Below are 12,575 nucleotides of genomic sequence, written 5' to 3' on the forward strand. Positions count from 1 at the left end.
ACCCACAGTATCGAGCAATAGAACAATCAAAGAACCACAGCCAATGTCAATGGATATCAGTGTCAAAAATGGCTGCACTGTCACATCAATGTGTGTCTCAATCTTTTTTGCCCAATTGATGCACCTCACCTCTAGAAAACTTCCCAGGGAAACGAAGCTAATCAGAAAACTGGTGGGAAACTGTTTAAGCAAAACTGATGCAGTTTGCATTCAAACTCCGGGAATGATTGGCTCATTACTCAAACCCTTTGAAAGGAAGGGCTTCAACATTTACAAGGCTAACGTCCTCTATCGACCTTCCCCTACTGCACTTCGATAAAGTTTCCCCTCAGCCTGCTCTGTTTCCTAGTTTAACCAATCTTTCTTCACAGCTACTATTTTGATAACATCATACTAAAACATGCCTGTATCCTCAATGGTGCTATTTTATCTTCCTTGTAATTTTGTGACCAAAAGTCTATGCAGTACTCCAGTTGTGTTCTAAATAGAATTGGACAGAGTTTGCAGAATAACTTCCCCGCTCTTATTTTTTATGTCTACTAAAGAAAAGCAGCAAACCAGTTTTTAAACTTGTTATTAATTGCTACTGATTTGCTACTTTTAAGGACATATGGATATCCACTGCATTCTTCTGCTACACAATATCATTTATCTTCCCCAAATGTTTAACCTCACATTTCATTGGATTGAATTCCATTTGCCATGTTTTTGATAAGACTACTTAGATTTTCCTTAACTTTAGGCTTTTCTTCTCACTGTCTTTAGACTTAAGCCCATTATACGGTTCTAAATATTGAGCCATTTGGAATGCAGCTGGTAACAGCTGTCCAGACAGCCATTACTCTTCACTTTTGATCACTGGGGCAACTTTGGATCCAATTTAAACAGGAAACACAGGAAACACTCAGCAGTTATGGCAGCAAGTGTGGAAAGAAGGAACGGTTGACATTTCAGATCTTCAGCACTTTGTAAGAATTTAGATCTGATTTTATTTTCTTCTTTGGATCTCAGGGGGAAATTTTTTGTTTTAAATGTCCTGCCATTTGGGAGAGTCCTCACCAAAATTCATGTAGTTTGTGTCAAATATAATAACCTCATTCAATCCAGGTTACTTCATTCAATTCAGAGAAATTAATAGGACAATACCTTCTCTTTTCAAATCCACAATGGTTCTGCTTGATTAATTTGTACTGTTTCCAATAATCATTTATATTGTCTTTTGGAATTGATCCCAGTAATTATCATATCACACAAGTTATGTTAACTGACAATTAAACAAAGATGCCACATTAACAGTTCCTCAGTCCACTGGCATTGCTGCTCTAGCCTGGAAGGAATGAAAATGTGTTGCCTGTGCCCCTGCAACTTTCTCGCTTGATACTTTTAAAAGATTGAGACATATCTAGGATTGGTGAATTCTCTTTTACTTGGCTTATCACACCCAATATTTCACACTTCCCAACCGTAACTATAGCATCAGAGTCATCCACCTTTTTTTGAGCAGAAAGCTGAAAAGGATCTTATCATCATTCTAGACCTCACACAAAGCTTATGATTTTGGTCTGTTCCTCAGAGAGTGTTTTTATGTACTTAGAAATCATCTGTCAAGTGTTCATAGTTGATTTTATCAGTATTAGCTGGTATATTTTCATTCCCTCTTTTTTTCACCCAGATTATTTATTTAATTAGAAATAATGCATGCAATAGGCACTCAGGCCCTTCGAACCACACCACCAGCAACCCCTAATCTAGAAACATAAAACGTAGAAAAACTACAGCACCATACAGGCCCTTTTGGGCCACAAACATATGCTGAATATGTCCTTACCTGAGAAATTACCAAGGGTTACCCATAGCCTTCTATTTTTCTGAGCTCCATATACCTGTCCAGGAGTCTCTTAAAAGACCCTGTTGTATCTGTCTCTACCACCGTTGCCGGCAGCCCATTCCACTCACTCACCAGTCTCCACGTAAAAATCTTACCCCTGATAGCTCATCTGTACCTACTTCCCAGCACCTTAAAACTGTGCTCTCTTGTGTTAGCCATTTCAGCCCTGGGAAAAAGCCTCTGATTATCCACATGATCAGTGCCTCTCATCATCTTGTACACCTCTATCAGGTCACCTCTCATCCTCTGTCGCTCCAAGGAGAAAAGGCCGAGTTCACTCAACCTGCTTTCATAAGGCATGCTCCCCAATCCAGGCAACATCCTTGTAAATCTTCCCTGCACCCTTTCTATGGCTTTCACATCCTTCCTGTAATGAGGCGACCAGAACCAAGCATAGTACTCCAAGTGGGGTCTGACCAGGGTCCTATATAGCTGCAACATTACTTCTTAGCTCTTAAATTCAATCCCATGATTGATGAAGGCCAATGCAAAGTGTGCCTTCTTAACTACAGAGTCAAACTGTGCAGGAGCTTTGAGTGTCCTATGGACTCAGACCCCAAGATCCCTCTGATCCTCCACACTGCCAAGAGTCTTACCATTAATACCATATTCTGCCTTTATGTTTGACCTACCGAGATGAACCAACTTACACTTGTCTGGGTTGAACACCATCTGCCACTTCTTAGCCCAGTTTTGCATCCTATCAATGTCCTGTTGTAACCTCTGACAGCCCTCCACACTATCCACAACAACCCCAACCTTTGTGTCATCAGCAAATTTACTAACCCATCCCTCCACTTACTCATCCTGGTCATTTATAACAATCACAAAGAGTAAGGGTCCTAGAACAGATTCCTGAGGCACACCACTGGTCACCGATCTCCATGCAGAATATGACCCATTAACAACCACTCTCGGCCTTTTGTGGGCAAGCCAGTTCTGGATCCACAAAGCAATGACGCCTTGGATCCCATGTCCCCTTACTTTGTCAATGAGCCTTGCATGAGGTACCTTGTCAAATGCCTTGCTGAAATGCATATACACTGCATCTACTGTTCTAGCTTCATCAATGTGTTTAGTCACATTCTCAAGAAATTCAATCAGGCTCTTAAGTCACGACCTGCCTTTGACAAAGCCATGCTGATTATTCCTAATCATGCTATGCCTCTCCAAATGTTCATAAATCCTGCCTCTCAGGATCTTCTCCATCAACTTACCAATCACTGAAGTAAGTCACACTGGTCTATAATTTCCTTGGCTATCTTTACTCCCTTTCTTGAATAAAGGAACAACATCTGCAACCCTCCAATCCTTGGGAACCTCTCCCGTCCCCATTGATGATGCAAAGGTCATCGACAGAGGCTCAGCAATCTCTTCACTTGCCTCCCACAGGAGCCTGGGGTACATCTCATCCGGACCCAGTGACTTACCCAACTTGAGGCTTTCCAAAAGCTCCAGTACATCCTCTTTCTTAATATTTACATGCTCAAGATTTACAGTCCACTGCCAGTCATCCCTACAATCAACGAGATCCTTTTCCATAGTGAATACTGAAGCAAAGTATTCATTAAGTACCTCTGCTTTCTCCTCCAGTTCCATACACAATTTTCCACTTGGTTGGTCCTCTTCTCTCACATCTTATCCTCTTGCTCTTCACGTACTTACAGAATGCCTTGGGGTTTTCTTTAATCCTGTCCACCAAGGCCTTCTCATTGCCCCTTCTGGCTCTTCAAATTTCAATCTTAAGCTCTTTCATGCTAGCCTTATAATCTTCTAGATTTCTATCATTACCTAGCTTTTCGAACCTTCCGTAAGCTCTTCTTTTTTTCTTGACTAGATTTCCAATGGCCTTTGTACACCATGGTTCCTGTACCCTACCATCCTTTCCATGTCTCATTGGAATGTACCTATGCAGAACTCCACGCAAATATCCCCTGAAGATTTGCCACATTTCTCCCGTACATTTCCCAATTTATACTTCCAAGTTCCTGCCTGATAGCCTCATATTTCCCCTTACTCCAATTAAACACTTTCCTAACTTGTCTGCTCCTATCCTTCTCCAATGCTATGGTAAAGGAGATAGAACTGTGATCACTATCTCCAAAATACTCTCCCACTAAGAGGTCTGACAGCTGACCAGGTTCATTTCCCAATACCAGATCAAGTACAGCCTCTCCTCTTGTAGGCTCATCTACATATCGTGTCAAGAAACCTTCCTGAACACACCTAACAAACTCTACGCAATCTAAACCTCCTGCTCTAGGGAGATGACAATCGATATTTGGGAAATTAAAATCTCCCACCATTACAACCTTGCATATTATTCCACCTTTCCAGAATCTGTCTCCCTATCTGCTCCTCGATGTCCCTGTTACTATTGTGTGGTCTATAAAAAACACCCAGCAGAATTATTGACATCTTCCTGTTCCTAACTTCTACCCACAGAGACTCCGTAGACAATTCCTCCATGACTTTCTCCTTTTCTGCAGCTGCGACACTCTCTGATCAACAGTGCCACGCCCCCACCTCTTGCCTCCCTCCCTGTCCTTTCTGAAACATCTAAAGCCAGGTAGTCAAAGTATCCATTTTAGCCCCTGAACCATCCAAGTCTCTGCAATGGCCACAACATCATAGCTCCAAGTACTGATCCATGCTATAAGCTCATCTGTTTTGTTCATAATACTCCTTGAATTAAAATAGACACATCTCAAACCATCGGTCTGAGCGCGTCCCTTCTCTATCACCTGCCTATCCTCCCTCTCACACTGTCTACAAGCTTTCTCTATTTGTGAGCCAACCGACTCTTCCTCAGACTCTTCAGTTCGGTTCCCCCCCCACCCAGCAATTCTAGTTTAAGCTCTCCACAATAGCCTTTGCAATCTTTCCCGCCAAGATATTGGTCCCCCTGGGATTCAAGTGCAACCTGTCCTTTTTGGGATGTTTTACAAATGTCCTTTTGGGGCAAGAGTGACCAATGATCCAGAAATCTGAATCCCTGCGCCCCCCCCCCCCCGCTCCAATCCCTCAGCCACACAGTTATCCTCCACCTCATTCTATTCCTATACTCACTGTCGCATGGAACAGGCAGTAATCCTGAGACTACAACCTTTCTGGTCCTGCTCCTCAACTTCCTTCCTAACTCCCTGCAGTCTGCTTTCAGGACCACCTCCTTTTTTATATCATTGGTACCAATATGTACCACGACCTCTGGCTGTTCTCTTTCACACTTCAGGATATCTTAGATGTGATCAGAAACATCCCAGACCCTGGCACCTGGGAGGCAAACTACAATCTGCATTTCTTTCTTGCGTCCACAGAGTCACCTGTCTGCCCCCCTGACTGTAGACTCCCCCATCACTGTTACCATCTTCTTACTTTCCCTACCCTTCTGAGCCATAGGGCCAGTCTCTGTGCCAGAGGCACAGCCACTGTTGCTTCCCCCAGGTAGGCTGTCCCCCCGAACAGTACTCAAACAGGAGTACTTATTGTCAAGGGGGACAGACACAGGGGTATTCTCTAGCCTCTGACTCTTGCCCTTCCCTCACCTGACTGTTACCCACTTAGCTGTCTCCTGAGGCCCCGGTGTGACCACCTGCCTATAGCTCCTCTCCATCACCTCCTCAATCTCCCTGACCAGACGAAGGTCATCGAGCTGCATCTCCAGTTCCCTAACGCAGTCCCTATGGAGCTGCAGCTTGATGCACCTGGTGCAGATGTGGCTGTCCGGAAGGTTGGGAGTCTCCTGGACTTCCCACATCTGACACTAAGCACAGAACACTGGGTTTACACACATTCTTCCTGTCTGTATTCTGCACAGTTAACCTACCTCACTTTGACCGGTTATCGGCGAAGCCCCGTTGAGCCAAAGCCTTCCTGCTCTGTCTCCCTCTACTCTGGTGCCCACTCTATAAGGTGTCTTCTTTTAAACTCTTCTCACTAAGTTCTCACTGGCTGATGTCCATGCACTTGCGCAATAATACCACAATCAAACTGCTAAAGAAATAATGATGGAAAAATTTACAATGACCAATTAACCTACTAACTGGTATATCTCTGGACTGTGGGAGGAAACTGGAGCACCCAAAATCTACAGGAAGAACATACAAACTCCTTACAGAGTATTCTGGGATTGACCTCTGAACTCTTAACACCCCGAGCTGTAATAGCATCACGCTAACCACTTTTCTAACGTGGTATTTTTTCAACATCCATTTCTTGCCTCTCTGCTTCCATCTGGGCTTCCCCTTTTAATGTTATTTTACCCTTGGTTATTTTGTCATCCAGAGCTCTGAATTAGGCAGGCTCACACTTCACATGGAACCCTTGAGTATTCTCTTTAAATGTCGCCTATTTCTGTGAAACAGCTTGAGATGCAGGCATTTTTTTCCATTGCACTTTTATTTAATCTTCAGTCAGGCATTACCTGAGTTTCGAGCCTCTTTGTGAACTTTATATTTTCCATGAATATGCCCAATCAAGGAAAATCATGATCTTTGTCACAAAGATACCCTCCCATTGATACTGTCCAGCTTCATTTCCTAAAAACTACTGTAAATCCAGAATTCTGTCACTTCTTCCCCATTCCATCTGGGCTCCAAGCCTCCTATCACTCTCCATCTCTTGCTGCACTTTCTAAGTACTGGCTATAAGAGATCTGCTGCTGACAGACTCTAAGAATTTCAGAATACAAATGACTGCTTGCATCCAGTCTTTCCCTGACAGGATTAATGAAAGAACTTGCTTTTCACTTCCACCCTCCAATGAACTAAACTGATGGACAGGTACGATGTAATCAGAGTGCTCTCTGCTGTTGTGCCTGTAGGTGGATACGTATTTTTCAAAAATGTCTAAAAAATTATAACCATAAGCCATTCATGACTAAAACAATATGTTCATCAAGTAGCATTGTATAACATGATTAAGAAGATATGATTGTAGGCTTTTAAACTGTAGTTCTTCCTTCCATGGTTTCTATTTCTGAGGTAGGCCGTTAGATTTAATGAAATTGAAAGCTGCCTGAATCTGGGCTACTTGGCACAAGCTCTAGGTTCCTGAAGCTGCCTTGTTTCCTCTATTCATATGGGTGAGAGCATGAGAGTGCATGTGCTTTCTCTCACTGAACTGGAAGGGGCATCCAGCAATTCATGATAATAAATATACTGAAGGTACTTTCAGTTTCCCATGGTTGTCAGTGTTACGTGAGTTAAATGTTTAGATGAAAGTCTCAATGCTGTCAAGCATGATGAGTAGCTGAATAAAAGTAATCTTACAACAGTTTTCAAGGTGTAATATGTCAGATGGTATTGTTGCTACACTGTGAATTAATAAATACTAAATAATTTCTCTAAAGTGTTTTTGTATTGAAAACCCATTAATGTGTGGGTATTATTTGTCTGAAACAAACAGAACAATCTTTTCTGCTTTTTTCATGTTGATTATGCAAGTTTAGTTTAAGAACTTAAAAGTGAATATTTGAGCTGTGTTTGCAGTGCAACCAATTTGTTGTGTGCTTTTTATTCACACACTTCTGAAATGCTTTACATCGCCCCAACCAATGTAGTGTCATTTCCTTTAGTAATATTTGAACAACAAAGGTCTTATATCATTGCTTTGCTACTCAGTCAGCAAATTGCCAGAAAGCTTTGACACTAAAAGTCTGTAACGTTTTGGTATTTTGACTTTTGATAATGAAAATGAGATTGGTGTTGTCAGGCAGCACATGCAAAATGCTAGAGGAATTCAGTAGGTCAGTAGCATCTATGGGAAAAAGTTAACAGATGACATTTCAGGCCAAATCACTTCATCAGGACTTGCTGAGACCCTTCATCAGGGCCTGTTTTACCACTTGCCTCAAAGTACCTTTGAAACCGCATCCATAACAATCAAATGCAACATCTTCCCAATCACTAAAGTCAGGCTAACTGGCTTGTAATTTATTTTTCTCTGCCTCAATCCCTTCTTGAAGAGTGGAGTGACATTTGCAAAGATCATTACTAATGTCTTCACAATCTCTTCAGTGACCTTTTTCAGAACCCTTAGGTGTAGTCCATCTGGTCCAGGAAACTTATCTACCTTCGGACTTTACAGTTTCCCAAGCAGCTTCTCCCTACTCATAACAACTGCACTCACTTCTGCCCCCTGACACTCTCAAACTTCTGGCATCCTACTAGTGCCTTCCACAGTGAAGACTGATACAAAATACTAATTCAGTCCATCTGCCATTTTCTTGTCCCTCATTACTACCTGTCCAGCATAATTTTCCAGCGGTCCGATATCTACTCTTGCCTCTCTTTTACTCTTTATATATCTGAAAAAAAAACTTGGTATCCTCTTTGATATTGTTGGCTAGCTTACCTTCATATTTCATTTTTTCCTCACTTAAGGCTTTTTTGTTGCCTTCTGTGGTTTTTCAAAAGTTTCCCAATCTTCTAACTTCCAAATCCTCTACCTTCACAGTAATTTTTGCTCTATTATATGCCCTCCCTTTTGCTTTTATGTTGGCTTTTATTTCCCTTTTCAGCCATTGTTGCATCGTTCTGCCTTTAGAATATCTCTTCTTTGGGATGTATCTATCTTGCACCTTGTGAATTACTCCCAGAAATTCCATCCATTGCTGCTCTGCTGTCATACCTGCTAGTGTCCCTTTCCAATCAACTTTAGCCAGCTCCTCTCTCCTACCTCTGTAAGTCCCTTTACTCCACTGTAATACTGATATGTTGGACTCTAGCTTCTCCCTCTCAAATTGCAGGGTGAATTCTATTATATTATGATGATTGACTCCTAAGGGTTCCTTTACCTTAAGCTCCCTAATCAAATCTGGTTTATTACACAACGGCCAATCCAGAATTGCCTTTCCCCTCATGGGCTCAACAACAAGCTATCTCATAGAAATTCTACAAAATTGTCTATCTTGGGATCCAGCACCAACATATTTTTCACAACCTACTTGCATATTGAAATCCACCATGACTATGATAACATTGCCTTTATTATTTACATTTCTATTTCCCATTGAAATAGATATCCCACATCCCTTCTGCTGTTTGTGGGTCTGTATATAACTCCCATTAGTGTCTTTTTTTACCTTTGCAATTTCTTAACTCTACCCAAAAGAATTCTACATCTTCTGATCCTATGCCACACCTTTCTATAGATATGATTTCAGTATCTACCAACAGAGCCACCCCATCCCCTCTGCCTACCTGTCTGTCTTTTTGATACAATGTGTATTCTTGGATGTAAGCTCCCAACTATAATCTTTTTTCAGCCATGACTCTGTGATGCCCACAATGTCATACGTGCCAATCTCTAACTGTGCTACCTTATTCTGTACACTGCATGAATTCACTTATAACACCTTCATTCCTGTATCCATCACCATTTTTGATTTTTGACATCCTTTCTCACTGCAACTCAACCCACTGACTGCAATTTTGCCCTATCATCGGCCTGTCCTTCCTGACAGTCTCACTACACACTGCCTCTGCCCTATCCTCAGCCATACCACTCCGGTTCCCATCCCTCCCCATCAGCCCTGGCAAACTAGCCCGCAAGGATATTGGTCTCTCTCAGGTTCAGATGTAACCTGTTCCTTTTCTACATGTCATCCCTTCCTTAGATGTGATCCCAATGATCTGGAAATCTGAAACCCAGTTCCCTGCATGAGTTTGTCAGCCGCACATTCATCTGCCAAATCATTATATTCTTACCCTCACTGGCACGTGGCACAGGCAGCAATCCAGAGATTGCTACCCTGGAGGTCCAGCTTTTCGGCTTTCTACCCATGTCTGAGTCTGTGTCATCTACTGTTGTGATTTTCATACATCCAGAACTCTTGTCATTTGAGGACAATTATTCATCCGCTCTTCCTTCTTCTGTTTAGAACTTTCTAATAACTACTTGATTTACTGCCTTCCATTGTCTTTTTACATTCGCCTTACAGAGTGAACCATAGTTTACATCTTCATATTTCCCTCATTTTCTACCAGATCTGTTACTCACTGCCCCTCATTATGTGCTTTGATCTGGGACACTTTAGGAACAGTAAATAATTGCTGCATACTGTTGCAATTAAAATCATAAATACCTCCCATAAAAAGAGGAATAGTGATGGGTTCTTGGGGCAAGTTGCAGTATCAACATAAAATGATACTAGTTGAATTTTCATTTAGATTAAAAGTGAAATTATCAGATTTAGTTTGCTTGTTACAATGCAAACTTAGTACGGGCAACTACTGTCAATAGTGCCAATCAAACAGATTGCTGTCCTTTAGTATTTCATTCCAAATTTTCTCCTTATTAAAGTAATAGAAAATTAAATTGGGTGAACATGTACTAAAAAACTGTATCCCTTACTTTGCACTGTCACTCAAAGTCACAATGTCTTACTTGGGTGTTATTCAGCAAACTACTGGCAGCTCCTGCAGAATCCCAATATTCTCAAGTTATAAGCTGCAGTTTTTGGGATCTGTGAATTCAGTAAGGCCATGTGAGATGTTTATTGCACCCAAAACATTACTTCTGTGGAAGGATTAGAAATTACAGAGCATCTGTGTTTGAAAACTAATCCTACTAGGTCAAACTTCAACATAAGATGTGATAGTTGTCATGTGTGTGACAGTGCTATTCTTTTATTACTTTGGCATGTGTTGACTGAAACCCTTTCTAGAACATGTGGCTGCCTTCTGTCTGTGTATTCAGATCATTTAATCTGATGGCTGTGGGCCTGTACTCACTCGAGTTCAGATGAAGGATAGGGGAGGGGTAGACCTCATTGAAACCTATTGAATAGTGAAATAGAGTCTAGACCAGAAGGCACAGCTTCAGAGTACCTTTAGAATAGAGATGAGGAGGAGTTTCTTTAGTCAGAGGGTGGTGAATCTGTGGAATTCATTGTTACAGATAATTGTTCAGGCAAATGATTAGGTAGATTTGAAGCAGAGTTTGATAGGTACAAGATATCAAACGTAACGGGGATAAGGCAGGAGAGTGGGTTTGAAAGGGATAATATATCAGCCATGATTGTGATAGAACAGGCTCAATGGGCCAAATGGTCTAATTCTGCTCCTTGGTCTTATGGTCTGTTTATTAATTTCTGTTCAGAAGGGATTACTGAATCTGTGTACTGTGTTAGATTTACTGTAGCCACCTTGCTTGCTACATTGAAATGAAAACTAAATACATGCATTAGGATGAAAGGAATGAAAGGAACGATTGAATCACATAGTACATTTTTGTACAGTAACATTCTGCTACATTGTACCCTTTAAGTTCTCAACAGAAATTTGTTTCTAATTGGCCAATGGCTATCCCAATGAAAAACACACATTTCAGTCTGTCTCGCCCTTTTGGATGAGTTGAATAGCTTGGTAGTGTACTTAGAACATTTACATATTCAGGTTTGGAGTTTAATCTACTTTCTGCAGGGAACGTCTCCTATGCAACTCCCTTATCCATTCATCCCTCTACAATAACCTCCCTCCTGGCGCTAATCCTTACAAGCACAAGTGCTACACCTGCCCATAGACGTCCTCCCTCACTACCATGCAGGGCCCCAAACACTCCTTCCAGGTGAAGTGACACTTCACCTGTGGGTCCATTGGGGTCATCTACTGTATCCAGTACTCCCGTGTGGCCTCCTGTATATTGGTGAGACCCAACACAGACTGGGAGACAGCTTCGCTGAGCACCTATGCTCTATCCACCAGAAAAAATGAAATCTCCCAGTGACCACCCATTTTAATTCCACTACCCAGTTTCCATTCCGACATGTCAGTCCATGGTCTTCTCCACTGTCACAATGGGGCCACACTCAGGCTGGAGGAGGAACACCTTATATTCTTTCTGGGTAGCCGCCAATTTAATGGCATGAACATCGATTTCCTGAATGTTCAGTAATGGCCCCCCACCCACCCTCCTTCACCATTCCCCATTCCCATTTCTCTCTCTCACCATATCTCCTTGCCTCCCCATTGCCTCTCCCTCATGCTCCTCCTCCCTTTTGTTTCTTCCATGGCCTTCTGTCCTCTCCTATTAGATTCCCCCTTCTGCTGCTCTGTATCTCTTTCACCAATCAACTTCCCAGCTCTTTACTTCATCCCTCCCCCCACCCCCCAGTTTCACCGATTGCTTTGTAATTCTTCCTCCCCATCTCCACCTTCTAACTCTGACTGCTCATCTTTTTTTTCTCCAGTCCTGATGAAGAGTCTCAGCCCGAAACCTCAGCAATATTCTTTTCCATAGATGCTGCCTGGTCCTTTGAGTTCTCCTAGCATTTTGTGCGTGTTGCTTGGATTTCCAGCATCTGCACATCTTTTCTTCTTTCTACGTGGTGATGTCACTTTGTATAACACTCTGCATCTAAACAACACTGATAAGATGCCAAGTCGCCTCATTTGGCACTATGATCAGCCAACAATGTTTTTTAAAATCATAGATGGATCCTTGGTGCTAGCTGTATGAAGAATTACCCCCTCACCCTGCACCCTCCCCAAAGAATCAGATCTATGGTGTTTAAAGAAATCTTCAACAGTTTACTCATCTGTGGTAATTAATTTTCAGTTTAAGTGACAGCAAACTTCCTGATCTTTCAGGGGATGAATGATCTCACTTACTTCACTTTATGAGCTCAAGGGCAAAACAAAAAATTGTATCAGAGTTGGAAGGGATTTTACTCCTTAAATGTACA

The sequence above is a fragment of the Hypanus sabinus genome, chromosome 2 (assembly GCF_030144855.1).
Source record: "Hypanus sabinus isolate sHypSab1 chromosome 2, sHypSab1.hap1, whole genome shotgun sequence".
In the NCBI taxonomy this organism is placed as follows: domain Eukaryota; kingdom Metazoa; phylum Chordata; class Chondrichthyes; order Myliobatiformes; family Dasyatidae; genus Hypanus; species Hypanus sabinus.